The sequence below is a fragment of the Syngnathus floridae genome, chromosome 10 (assembly GCF_059516105.1).
Source record: "Syngnathus floridae isolate MCC-2025c chromosome 10, RoL_Sflo_1.0, whole genome shotgun sequence".
Taxonomy (NCBI): domain Eukaryota; kingdom Metazoa; phylum Chordata; class Actinopteri; order Syngnathiformes; family Syngnathidae; genus Syngnathus; species Syngnathus floridae.
Genome location: NC_142422.1, coordinates 3,671,578 through 3,686,039, shown reverse-complemented (window position 1 = coordinate 3,686,039; position 14,462 = coordinate 3,671,578). Strand labels below are relative to the sequence as shown.

The 14,462-nt window shown below is 38.6% G+C and overlaps 1 protein-coding gene across 2 annotated transcripts in view; it reads left to right on the top strand.

The window, feature by feature from the left end:
• Positions 1–14,462, top strand: part of LOC148391913 (metalloreductase STEAP4-like) — a 41,133-nt gene that overhangs the window by 18,640 nt on the left and 8,031 nt on the right. Inside the window, exon 3 of one of the 2 annotated variants that reach the window (XR_015860972.1) lies at positions 4,951–5,555. The exons of the other annotated variant lie outside the window; for it this stretch is intronic. The gene's annotated coding sequence lies outside the window, so the exon portion shown is untranslated. Of the gene's footprint in view, positions 1–4,950; positions 5,556–14,462 lie in introns of those variants that run through there. 2 annotated transcript variants of the gene reach the window in all.

Sequence of the window (14,462 nt, the reverse complement as noted above, 5' to 3'; positions counted from 1 at the left end):
TATAACCTTGATACTAAAACAGTAAAAAATTGTGTTAATACCTTTTTCAGAGTTTCGAAAATCAAGCAGCGTGTTATTGTGGCTAAGGCTGAAGTTATTATTTTGAATATAATTAGAATGCGTAGGTGTACTGTACGTGACGATCGGGCCAGAGTGCACATATTGCTTCCCTCTAAACTCAGCAACTTGTTAGTGAAAGGCGTCTGACACTCCGACAGACATATTTAATGGCTTTGCAAACACACACTCAAGTCTAATAGAACTGCATGAACTGAAAATTTGATTTTTTTTAATGCTTATTTTTATTCACTTGAGTGACAGTCAGCACAATCTTTTCACTTAAAAGCTTTTCTCGTAACATAATTGTCCATTTTATGTGAAATCTGTCTCCAGATAAATGGTTAAATAATACCCCCACCTCCTTTAGACTTCAGATCGTGAAGAGCCAAATTGCTAAATCAATTCTGGGTTCGAATCTCTACATTTCTCTGGCTTCCTCTTACATTCCAAAATTATAAAATCAGATTGAGACAAGGAAAGGACAATAAAGCCAATACAATGCCCTCTAGTGGTGTTTACTGTTATTACAATAAAAACTCATTTATAGGTCCGATTTTTATTCAAAAAAAATAATTATGATGATGATTTTTCTACATGTGCACTCCAACCAGATCAGGGTCTATCATGTCCCCCCCTCAGCTCACCTAAGACCCTAACAAGGGTAACCGGTATCAAAACTGGCTACGGATAGATGTTTGCTCGAGGGGAACAAAATCTTGCACTCCACTGATTGCATCGAGTAGCTTCGTAGTCCTCTGCCTGGTCTCTCTCTTGTGCTCAAGGTCAGGGCAAGTCACGTCCAAGTCGGGAGCTTTCTAAAGTCTCATCTCTTTGAAGCTGACATTCCAGCTCGAGCAAGTGGCCTCCCGGCCACGCGCTCGGTGATTCAAAGTCAGCGACTTTGTGATGGCCCTCAACTTTGTCTTTGTACTCATCAGGGATTCTTTCACCTTTTCAAGTTCCACAAAAGAAGAAATGACGAATGAAAATCTATACTGAAGAGTGGCTTTCTTTGAAACGCACATGTAATGGTTATTGAAGATCTGATTGATGCTATCTTTGAATTAGCTATTGAATTTTTTACCCGCCTGTGATTGGTCGGGGGGAACCTCCCGCCCCCACGTCGGTTTGGATAATCCGCTGCGCACCCTCACGAGGACGAGCGATGTAAAAAATGTATGCGCGGATGAATCATTTGCGTCGGTGTGTGCTCATAAATATTTTTTTATACTAAAACATTCCAATTTTTACTTTCTTCATAACAGCCATCAGAAAAAGCAACAGACCAAAATGTCTCTTTGAGACAATGTTAACAATTAATTTTTAATGTGCAAAAACTTTCCCTCGTTGAATTATGGCATTTTTTCATGTCATTATCATTTTTTTTTTTTTTTTTTCCCGGGTGGAGAATCATTGAATTATTATTCATCTTCATGACTGGTTTCGTGGGAGAAAGTTGTAATTCTCTCCATAATGGCTCATTCGTGCACTATTATTAAGGACATCGAATTCAGCCGAGCTATGATAGCTTTTGTTATTTGTGCTACGTACTATTGCTAACTCAAGGTTGAATTTCAGGCGGATTCTTATTTAGTGAATCTCTTATTTTTATTTCTAAGAAAAGTCACTTTTTAATGGCAGTTTTTGTTTTTAAATAATCGGAGTCACTGGCTACTACTCCGTCAAAGCCAAAACTTAAGTAGAGCTGCAAGGTTGTTGGATGCACACATCACGTTTGACCCAAGTGGAATCTTTTTTGTCTGTGATGGAACCAGCCCAGCTTTTGTTGGCAACATTGTTGTCGTCCGTGGAAACCACTAGAGCGAAGGTTTATTTGCAGACAAAGCCGATTTCTTCCAACTGCTGTTATTAAGCGAGAATGAAGTGTGTAGTTAGTTTCGCTTTTGACCAAAACATTTCACGGGCATTGTACTAGGATTTAATTGAATTAAGTGGAGCTTCCTTTAAAGTTAGTCTAAGGACATTTTCCTTTATGCAGCTAGGAAATATTTAGTAAATGAAGTCTATTTAAGTCTAGCCAAGGGTTTTTCTCTCTGTTTATGTTCTTCGAAACGGCAACAATTCACTGCGGGTGTTGTGTACTTTAATGTTGTCAAAGTGCCGCTTCCCTGCTTTTGTAAACAAACATTAACGGAATTAATGTTGCGGCTCCAGCCCGACAATGACAAAAGACGACGCAATGATGTGTGTGCATAGTATTTGGGAAATTTATTGTTGACTGAAATTTTTTTCACATTTTCATGAACTACAATCCACAATAAAATAGTTCTAACAATTATTTTAATTTTTGAATTTAATTAACATTTAAGTTTTCTCATAATTTAATATTTTTAATTTATTTTTTGAAACTTAATTATATAGAAAAAATTTAAATCCTCACTCGTTGGCTATGTTAATTTTTTTTTTAATGGGGTCTGTCCAATTTCTACTTTTACACTTGTCTTGCTAACTGTAGGTGGATCTTCCACTATAGTTTCAGCAAACCTTCTCAAGCCCAAGATAGTTGCATAACAGGCTCACAGGTTGTGTTGGTGTGCCGGTGAGGGCATGAGATCAGAGAATGACTGATCTCTTGTCAGTCACGCATTCACTCTCTCTGATTGGTTGTTTTTCCTCAGGCGCTGTGGTTTAAAAATCAAATCAGATAGCTGGATCAAGAGAGGTTTTTTTTTCTCCACAAACCATTTTACCGATATAAGTTTATAGTGACAGTTTTAACCAAAATATTTAAAGTGGATAATTTTTACACTTGGAAACTCCCCCTTTATTACTGTGTCCTGTTTTCTGGAATAACATTTCCCACTTCTAGGAAAAAGGAAATTACCTCCATCCACCCTTTTGCTTTAATCTCTGCTCCACTTAAGGCCATCCACGTGAAATATTTCTATGTACCCAAGAGCCACTGTGAACCTTGCAGCAATAATGACTGCTAAACAATGCAAACTACATTAGCAAATATAACTCAGCCTGCGGAATGATGAAAAAAAAAAATGCTCACTTTAGTTTTTCATCATGTTTTTTTTTTTAAAACCCCAGATCAGGTTGACTGTCTTTATTTAGTATCTTTGAAAATATATGAATTTAAGTTGGGGGTGGGTATTTGCACTTGGAGGAAACCTTTAGGTATATTTTAAAGACTCTAATTCCCTTAAGTACCGCCTCGCTTCATATCTCCCTTCCTGCTCCTGCTGCACTCATTACCACTGGAAATGATGCAGTACAGTACATGCAGGAGAGAAAAAAAAAAGGAAAAAGGCAGGGTGTGGGGGTCTGGCTCAGTGGGTGGGAGACACAGACGGAAAAAAAAAAAAAAAAAAATCATGGTGGTATCTGTTTTCCCCAGTTGATGCCTCTGGCTCTCTTCCCTGCTTGTCTCTGCTTATAAGCTGCAGAAATATTTCAGTTGGGCTCCATATTGCTTTCGTAGGCACTGTACTTAAGAGTCACGTTTACTATTAAGATCCAGAAGCTGGGATGAGTGTGCGAGTCATGATATATATGTGTGTGTCCCTGATCCCCTTCCAAAGAACCCCCCGGATAGGTTGCAGACGACAACGTGACATCCTCTTGCATTCTAATACATAAATATCCGAATTGTAGCCGATACTATTTTTACCCATTGTTATTCAAATTATTATTATTCAAACTGGGATTATAAAACCCTTTTTCACACTGCACTTAGTAGAGGACGATCCCAGCTGACTTTGGGCAGTAGGTGGGGACACCCTGAAAACCAATTTCGGTAATAATAATAATTCGAATAATGGCCACAGTTTGACCCTGAAAGCGATGGATGCAATTTCAAACGGGTATAATTTTAATGATGAGTGCAAAATATTGGATGAGTGAAATTATAGATGTCATGATAACATCAGAGGGGAGAATCCGGCCAGTGGAATTAGGATTTAGTTGTCTCATATGTGCTCCCGTCATTGATATTTATTGCCGTGTTTGAGAAGGAACATTCTGTATGTTCCCCATCGCTAACATATTTATGTTTCTGTGCACACACATGCATCGGAGGCAATCGAAAAACGTCACAAGCAGTTGCTTCCGTCTGCCTACTGTGCGGCCTCGGCAACACGCGTATGGTGTTCATGCCACCGATCGACAGAAGTGAAATATTCTGTAATCTAAATGGAAATGGAAGGTAAATTTACCGGCGGCTTCCGTGTAATTACCGATGCCGTAATTTATCGAAAATGTGTTTGTGGAAGAAAGAATATTATCTAGCGACTGTTTTTTTTTTTTTTTTTTTTTTTAATTATAAAGAAAATCCTGGAATGCTTAAAATGTTTCATTTATTTATTTATTTATTTATTGTACCTTACCTTACCTTACCTTACCTTACCTTACCTTACTATTGTCAGTGAGAACTGAGATGTGCTGGAATGCTTTTTTAAAAAAATATTTATTCATTCATTTATTTATTTATTCATTTATTTATTTATTCATTTTTTAAAATTTATTTTACTAGTAAGGGATTACTAGTGTCAGTGAGAACTGAGACGTGCTGGAACGCTTTTAAAAAAATATATTTATTTATTTATTTTACCTTGCTAGTGTCAGTGAGAACTGAGACATGTTGGGATGCTTTTTAAAAATATATATTTATTTATTTATTCATTTATTTTACTTAACTAGTGCCAGCGAGAATTGAGACATGTCCTTTTTCCCATCTGATGTTTATGGATGTAGTATATCTCGAGCGAGGGAAGAATACAAAGAACACGAGCGTACAAAAGAGAAGAAAAAAAAAAAGATTTATGTTGTGTTTTGATGAATATAGGGGACGGGTTATGTGAACTGTCAGCGTGTGAAAAAAGATCAAAACATAAAAGGGAGTATCATATATGTGTTGCTTCACAGACCACATGGCGCTCAGGCTCTCGATGCTGCGGCAGGCTTGGCATCACGAGTCGGCAGGTCATCTCTTCTCAATGAGTTACTCCGCCCCCCCCCTGCTGTGTTGTCTTTTCATGCCAAATTTTATATTGCGGCAATAATAGACGATGAGAAGGTACTTCATATGCTCAAGACTAAAGAAGAAAAAAGAAAAAAAAGCTCAAGTTAATCTTTGCTGATGTCTACTGTGACTTCAGTCCTGAAGTATTGAACATTAAGAAGCCATTTTAATACCCTTTGACAGCAATTCATTTCCTCCTCCATGATTCATATGCTACCTGAAATGTAATCAGCATATATTCAGCTGCAGAAAAAAAGTAATGGAGCATCACCAATGCAAGATAACTTCCCTTTTGGGATTAAAATATTCAATTTTATACTTTCTTGTCATCACAACTGCACAGTAACAGGATTATTATTATTAATGAATTACTCCACCGACATTATTTGTGTGTTTGTGACAAAGTGTTTGTGTGTTCCACCTCCATCGCTGACGGGCTTGTTTGCCTTTTTCAAAACCTCATTAAAAATGCTACGCCTGAGATCAAAAGGTAGAATGGCAGAAATCACATGACTATATTTTCCCTTGTTTGTGACTACAGACAGGTGGTTTGATACGGCCATTTTGGCTATTTAGTGAAATGCCCGCCGAGCGGAGTAAATAATAGATGAGTTCTGCTCGTGATGCCTTTGGTCGGTCCCATCGGAGGCTTCAGGCAACACACTTTGTTCAGCTAATTTGAGTCAAACGGGAGAACACACAAGAGTACGCTCAACTTTAGTTATTGTGCTTCAATGCAGCGATGAAATGTGGTTTTAGAGGGAGCAGCCCCCCCCCACGGTCCAAAAATCATGCAGCAGAGGAGTAGATGAAAGCGTGGGGAGCCATCGCTCATTTTGGGGAAGTCCGTAACCGACCTGGCTATGTGCCCGTCAGCACTCGGAGGATAAGTGAAGAGTCATGGATGCGGTTAAATTGTGTTTGGCAATCCAAACATCACTGACGGTCACTCGTATCAAAAAAAAAAAAAAAAAAAAAGCCCTTGAGGTAGAGTTCACAGACTCAGGTGTGATGACCAACTTATGAAGAACTTAAGTTGACTTGGAAGAAAATTTCCCTGCAAAAAAATTCCCAACTGGACTTCTGTCATTTGGGGTCATTGATAAATATAGCTGTGTCATTTGCATATCCGACAATCGTGTTCTGAAGCATTAACATACAAAGATTGGAAAGAAAAAAAAAAGGGTCCAAGGATTGAGCCTTGAGGGATCCCACAATTAACACAGTTCCTCCAAGGAGAATTTTCTGTACCTTCTCCCTATAAAATTTAAAATTATATATAAAATTAAGTTACTATATTTAAAATCCTTCTTCTTAAATATGAAGCTCTCCATGACCAGGCACCATCGTACCTTAAAGAGCTTCTGTTGGATTATCAACCGATTAAAACACTCCTCACCCAGAGCTTACATTTACTTATGATTCCAAACTTTTTTTTTTCTAAAGTAAAAATGGGAGTCCAAGCCTTTAGCTACCAGGCTCTTCTCCTATGGAATCATCTTCTCGACACAGTCCAGAGGATTTCAGTCAAGGGTAAACTCGAACAGTTCCATTCTGGTGAATCTTATAGTGAAGGATTACAGGCTTGTCCTGGCTCAACTTTTAGTCATCCCGAGACTAGCGAGGATCTCAACTGATGCACCCATTTTTCTTCTCTCTATCCTTCTCACGTCATCTGAAATATCATCTGAAAACATGGACTGCATGGATGACATAACAAGCCTTGACATCCTCACAAACGTCAAAGGGAGACTTGATATCTTCTTCTTTCCACTTTACCGCCCACATCGACATGTTTTCATGCCAACAAAGTCACGTTGGCCGTGAATTAATCCGAGGCTAGACTCCAATGGTGCCTATCTTCTTAGTGGCGGCAGACTGTGGAGCCGGAAAAGCAGCGCAATGACCACTTTAATTGAATCAGTCTCAGCTGCTTCCCAACGGCTGCTTTCTGGACCGTCTGCTCTCCTCTTTTGTTTTCATTCAACGTTTACTTGTGGTCCTACTGTCTTCTCCAGAAAGCATTTGGTTTGTTAATGTGCATGTGTGTGTTGGTTCCTGTTTTAATGTGCATGGCTGAGGCTGGCTGGCTAGCAAGCAGGCCTTTTAATTTAATCTGGTCATCATGGTGACTTGAAATGATTTGCGGCTGACCTCAGCACTCCGACTCAATGTTTTACTCGGATGCGGCGTTTGTGTGTTTGTATGTGTGTGTGTGTGTGTGTGTGTACAGTATAAAAAAATCGTGTCAAGGAGCAAGAATGCTCGTATGTCAATACAAGCATGTTATGCATAGATAGGCGATAAATGTAATAGTGGGACACGGTCCCACCTTGACTATGCCTTTCAGAGATGTACACACACACACACAACACAACACACACACACATATATACACACACTGATACACACTCATGCACATACGCTTATACACTCAAGTATACACATACATGTACACACATACGCTTATACACTCAAGTATACACACACACACTTATACACTCATGTACACACACATATACATATAAACACATACACACACACACACTTTTCTATTTAACCTTCAGTTTGAATTTATTGAAGTAACCTTCACTCTCATAAACAGCCCACGAGGCTCCTTCTCGCTCTTTCTCATTCACACACTCAAACACACATTCATACAAATGCATGCACACGCACGCACACACACACACACTGCTTATTGGATTCATAACTAGGAAACTCCTATCCCTCTTCTCTGTGTGCAGGATGAGAGGTGATGAAATGAAATTCTCCCACAGAAAAGCTTTGCACTTACCTGGGATTTAGGAAAGCTCTCGTAGGTCTCGCTCTCTCGGATCATACACACATACACACTCACACACACCCCGCAGCCAGAAGTTGCTGTACACTGACAGAGCGAGAGGAGAATTCCGAATAAGTGAAGTGAGCGCGAGGGAACCGGCGAGGGATTAAAAACGGCTCCGTTAGGAATGGTGTCACAGGGCCAGGAAGTGGAAGGCGAGACGGGGGCGGAGAGTTTGAGAAGAATTTGATCCATCTGTCACTCAAAAGTAAAAAGGAGTACTTCCTTTGATAAAGTTGATTTTTTTTGGTGCAGGAAAAAGTAGGTGTGGATCCAGGCTAGAGTCACACGAAGAAAATAGAAAGTTAATATTTTACTTTCTACAGTTCAGGTATTGTGGTCCTGTTATTCTAATGCCGATAACTTAGTTCAAGGACTTTTTTTTCATCCACTCTTTGGCAGCTGTTCCTATTTTGCAATAGTGACAAGAGTTCTTTTCACAATATTATAAAGCGATTGTGTAAAAGGAATGTTGTGTGCCAGGGTTTCTGCGTGCATGCATGTGTGCATTTTTACTGTAAGCGCTAATTTATAATTAATCAATGTCGGTGACCCAGAATTGCAGCGTTTTGTCTAAAATGTGAGCCTACTCAACCATCTTTCCCTCACCCCCCCCCTTTTGGGAATTGTCTATTTTCGGACCCTCATGTTCTATGACAGCTTTCACACAATCCTCCGTGGCGGTGACATTGTGAAAGGTGCACAAAAGCACAACACACCTACTTTGTTTATGTGTGTGTTTGTGTGTGTATGTGTGTATATATATATATATATATCTATATATAGATGTAGATATATTATATATATATCTCTCTCTATATATATATAGCGATATATAGATATAGATATAGATATATAGAGAGATATAGATATAGATATAGATATAGAGATATATAGATATAGATGTAGATATATATATATATATAGATATACGTAGATATACAGAGACTCTCCATGCCACGCTTGGATAAAAAAAATATATATATTATATTTTATTTATTATTTATTTTACTTTTATTTATATACAGAGACTCTCCATGCCACGCTTGGATAAAAAAAATATACATATTATATTTATATTGTTACATTTATTTATTTTACATATATGTTTGTTTATATATTTATTTATTTATTTATTTTCATCCAAGCGTGGCGTGGAGAGTCTCTGTTGCAAAAGCTCAGTCTCTGAAAATATCCCCACTCTCACCTTTCTTCTCTTTCAATTACTATAATACAACTCAACGGGCCAGGGCAATCCACTTCTTTCTTGGCAATCACGCCGTGCTGTGTGGTTCAATAAAACATGTGGCGCGTGAAAACTTCCTCTGGCGATAAGAAACCAGGGATTGCTGTTTTTCCCATTACGAGGTTCGATCCCAACATATGCAGATAAGAGTCGCTGACTGTAATTTGTTCGCGTTCCGCTGTGGTGTGTAGCGAGCTTAAGAGTGGTGTGTGAAGAGAGGATTGTGTATTAAGACACACACACACAGAGTTGTGCAGAAACACACATTAGCGACACTTAAATGTCAACCCATGGCAGAGTAACTCATGAACTAATTACACTCTCTGACATTCGTCTGGCTATTTCGTGGAATTTCGAAGGCGACCTGGCAGAATACGTGACCAGGCCAATGCCAGAGAGGATTTGTGTTCACTATATGAAACACACACACACACACGTGTCGTTCTCACTTCACTTCGCTAAGCTACTGACTTGCCAACACTTACATCACACATACGTTTGTTGGGCTCCATCTCAACAAAGCAATCTCAAAACACATTTTGTCCAACTTCATTCTCCACAATCGAATCACTTCAAGTCCTAAAATAAATTCCACTTAAATTTCCGTCAAGTCCTATTTGATTTTTTTTTTTTTCCCTCTATCATCCCGCACGACAGCATATGCAGGATCCTTCACTCTGCTCAAGTTGAAGGACATCAGCAAGGGCATGCAATGTAATTATTCATTTTTCTCTTCTGCAAGGCCGTGCTCTACCCTCGATAGGTCAGAGGTCACTGCTCTCGGTTTGGTCACATAGCAATTAACCTTCGCGCACTGTAAGGAAAAAACACTCGCTCATACACACACGCACATTAAAATATCTCATACACACATTCATGAAGGTCAGTTGTAGCAAATGGACTATTTTTCCTGTTCATTATAAAAAAATGAATCAAACAAACGCAACAATAGAGACTCTAAAAAAAAGCGCCATTGGATAAATCATAGAAATGTTAGTATCATTTACAGACTGTTCACATAACACACATTATTTACGGTGGGATTTTTTTTAATCCCAGCTTCTGCAAGTGTGCATGAACTGCTTTCTTCAAAAGACATTGTGTCATGCACACGCACTCACAAAATGAAATTCTAATATGTGATATCTGCAAGCCATCAATTATTTGCACCTTCCGGGACGACATTGCATATGCTTACTCGCTTCCATTTTTCCATGAGTCTTTCAAATATGCTGACACGTTCACATGCACGCGCACCCACTTACATTCAGATGGCGTGAAAGTAAAGCAACACAAGAGATTTGGAACTCTTAAACGTTGTACTTAAGCTCCTCCCACATTTGAAATTGGGGGCGATTGTAAACGAGCATGAACGTTCACCATGGTGATGGATTTGAGTCGAATCACTGCTCCCCCTCGTTTTGTGCGTGTGTGAGACAGCAGCAAATCACATTTTTTTTCTAAATGTTTCATAATATACACATTTGGAAATTATAATACATAATAGAATCCCACGGAATAGCAAACAGCAGTGTTTTTTTTTTTTTTCTTGCTTTCCAGACATGAGAGATTAGCGTAGGAGACAATGAATAATTCTTTTTCCTATTATAAACCTACAGTAACGCGTCTTATCAGCTCTGACAGGATGTATCCTTGTGTTCTCTTCTGAGGAACGCAAGACAAAGAATTGGAGAATGGTTCCGAGTTGCTGGATTTTTCTAATTATGTTGCAAGGTTAGGTCTAATTAGGTTGCAAGCTAATCAGAGGATAGTATTTTACTGAATTGGCCACAAATTGTAGTTAAGAGAATTAGAGCTGTCAAATTAACTATTTGATTCCCAAAATAATCAATTAATTGTTTTGAGCCGTTGTTAACGTTGAAATCCTTGGTGTTCTGCTTTTTGATAATTCTCAGATTTCTTCATGACAGCAGACTGATTATCTTTTGTGTTTTGATAAAAAAAGACATTTGCAAAAATCTGCTTACAACTACTGAGCCAGTAATTTAATTAATTTCAACAAGGCTAGTGAGTTGAGCCAGTAATTTAATTATTTTCAACAAGGCTGAGTACAAAATCAATCCCGCTCGTGTGATATTTCTTAATTATTGTTTTGGTTTTTTATCACTAAATGAACAGCAACCGGTTAATTTTTTTTGTAATATATTTTAATACAAAATACTATTTAATTATTCGATTAATCAATGGAATAATCGAGAGAATAACTGAATCTAAACATAAAATAAGAAATAAAAAATAATAATAATAAATAAAAATAAACAAAAGTGGTCTTCTGACTTGGCTAAGCTCTCAGTAAAAAAAAAAAAAAAACTTTGAAAACTTGACTCCACTGTAAGTTCGCCAAGACCTTGGCTCCATTTGATTTTTTGAACATCGCAATTATGATCAGTGTGAGCAACTAGGCAACCCGAGCCATGCCTGTGTTCACGCTTGTTACCATGATCCTGATCTAAGAGCCCTGCTGGCACGTCATTATCTTTCACCAATCTCTCGTCCACGTCGGGGCATTGTCTCCCACTGGGCCCTTTTAATGAGATCAAATGCCATCCGCTCATTAGCACATTTGGGCCTTGTTAACTTTATAATAAAAAAACGGGCGATAGACATTTCCCGAATCACCGTCCATCATCCACACTGGTTTTCCCTCCACCAGCAGAAAGAAATCTCACCTGCGATGAGGTTCTCATTCTGGTCTCCTTCCACTTCTGCGTCAGCGCTTTCTCCCGGCGTCAGCTCTTTCGCTCCAGCGAAGGTAAGGCTGAGGAGACGGAGCGAAAAATCCTGTCGGCCCATTCAGCCTCGTAATGGGGCTGACGATTACCCCGCAGTCACAGGGGGAGATGAGCGGTGTGGACACTCGCCATTTGCACAGCACAGCTGTTTGTCAAGGATACGATTATACGCAATGACATGGATACATGGCAGATTTTAATCTCTAATCTGTCGGCGCGGCGGCCAAAATGCCTTTTGTTCGCTCGCATTCATCGGGAGGTAAAAAGAATGTCATGAGCTGGAAGCCGAAGGAAGTGAGAGGAGGCGAGTAGACAATCAAGGCCTGTTTCCAGAAGAGAGCATAAGGCCATTGTCTGACAGGCGAAACCTCCAAAGTCAAACACAATATGGTGTGCTGGTCGACCTATATTTATTCTTTATTTATTTTAGAAATTCTTCCCATGAGAAATAGCAACAAAAAATATCTGTATAGTGTTTTTTAACTGCAATCATTGGCGTAGCTAGAGGGGGGGCTGAGGGGGCACTGCCTCCCATCATGAAATATACTTAAAGTGCCAGGCCAGATTGTTTTTTTCTGGATTTTTTTTTCTCACATTCCGAAATAAGTAAATAATGAGAATCCCATTTGTGTGTTTTTTTTTTAAATCTGCTAATTGGATACTCCGATAATGTTTGCATAGTTCCTCCATTGCAGTAAAGGTCACAAAGAAGACTTGTTAGTCTATTTAGTTACGCTTAGGTGTCATCTTCCATTACTGCGGGAAGATTCGACATAGCTTTGGAAGAACTTTTCACATGTGCAAATTCATTTTGACATTTTCAAAATGAGAGCACGAGCTTGTGTTAGACGTGATTCCCTCCCACTGCACGTCCCCTTTTAAATGTCGCAAGATGTCTGCAGGTAGGTGCAAAATACTCAGTTGGTTTAAAAACTCTCCCTGGATTTCTTGGGAAACTCTTCAGAGGATTCATATCTTGAAGAGCAGCGTGTGTGTGTATGTGTGAGAGCAGACGAGAGAGAGAAAATGGTCTCTGTATCTTTGCTGTTGTACACAAAGATATTGATGTTTCTCTTCTGTTTATTGTTTATCCATTTTCACAGTATAGAAGCCTATTAAGCCACACTTAATAGCATGAAGATCAATCGGATCATCATAACAAGCAGGCATGACAGAACTGGAAGAAGCGCTAAATCGAAATTCTTGTAAACACAACTGGCATATTGCAGAAGACCAATATGTATTTTGTAATTAATACAGAGTAGCCATCCAAATTGATAAATGCGCTCTAATCATCCTCATAGTGGTCTGTGCATTTTGCTGTTGCTTCAGACTCTGTCCATGGGCGTATTGGAATGAGACACTAATTGGGCTTTCAAACAACCTAGACAAAAAAAAAAGTAAATGTCGTTTTCTTATCGGTCTTATGAACTCACCCTAGCAACAAACTTGAGGGGGAAAAATGGGAGCAATTATTGTCGCAACGGTTTAACCAGGGGCAGTACAATAATGATGTTTCAATCAAATTCATTCTATCTATCTATCTATCTATCTATCTATCTATCTATCTATCTATCTATCTATCTATCTATCTATCTATCTATCTATCTATCTATCTATCTTTTTCTTTCTTTTTTCTTTTTTTCTTTCCTTTTTTCTTTCCTTATTTCTTTCTTTTTTCTTTCCTTTTTTCTTTCCTTTTTTCTTTCTAATATTTCTTTCTTATTTTTCTTTCTTATTTTTCTTTCTTATATTTCTTTCTTATATTTCTTTCTATTTTTCTTTCTTTTTTATCTACCCACCCATCCACCCATCGATCCACCCATCGATCCACCCATCGATCCACCCATCGATCCACCCATCCATCCACCCATCCATCCATCCATCCATCTATCTTTTTCTTTCTTTTTCTTTTTTCTTTCTTTTTTCTTTCTTATTTTTCTTTCTTATATTTCTTTCTTATATTTCATTATTATTTTTCTATCTATTTTTCTTTCTTTCTTATCCATCCATCCATCCATCCATCCATCCATCCATCCGTCAATCCACTTTAGTGCAGCCGTCGCAATTATCTCGTCACCGTACTGCCGGGCCCAATTTTCAGAATTACATACGGCCCTTGAGACAAGGCTAGAATTGCTGTATGCTTTATGTTTCAACTTCACTTGAGTTTGCTCAGCGAATTGAAAGTCTTTTCATTTAGAGAAGAGTGGCCTGAAAAAAAAAACCCAAAAGAACACACAAGATGAGGTTTTTTTTTTAGGAAAGATTAAGTGAAGAAAAAGAAAGATGGCCCTAAGGAAGAGTCAAGTGAATCTTCTATCTATCACTTCTATTGGAACAGAGCGACAAGCGAACGAATGCCTTGAAGGTTAAACATTAAATGATTTCCCATTTTGCTACCATCCGCCCTCAGGTAGACATTAACGTTTTGGTTATGGACTTCAGTGGCAAAGCTCCCGAGGTAATACACACTCCGCGGCGTGCTGTAAATTTAGCTTAGTATGCAAATGGAGCTTTGTGTTTTGAATGTAAGGAGCAAATTGTTAGGGAAGGTGATGTAATGCAACA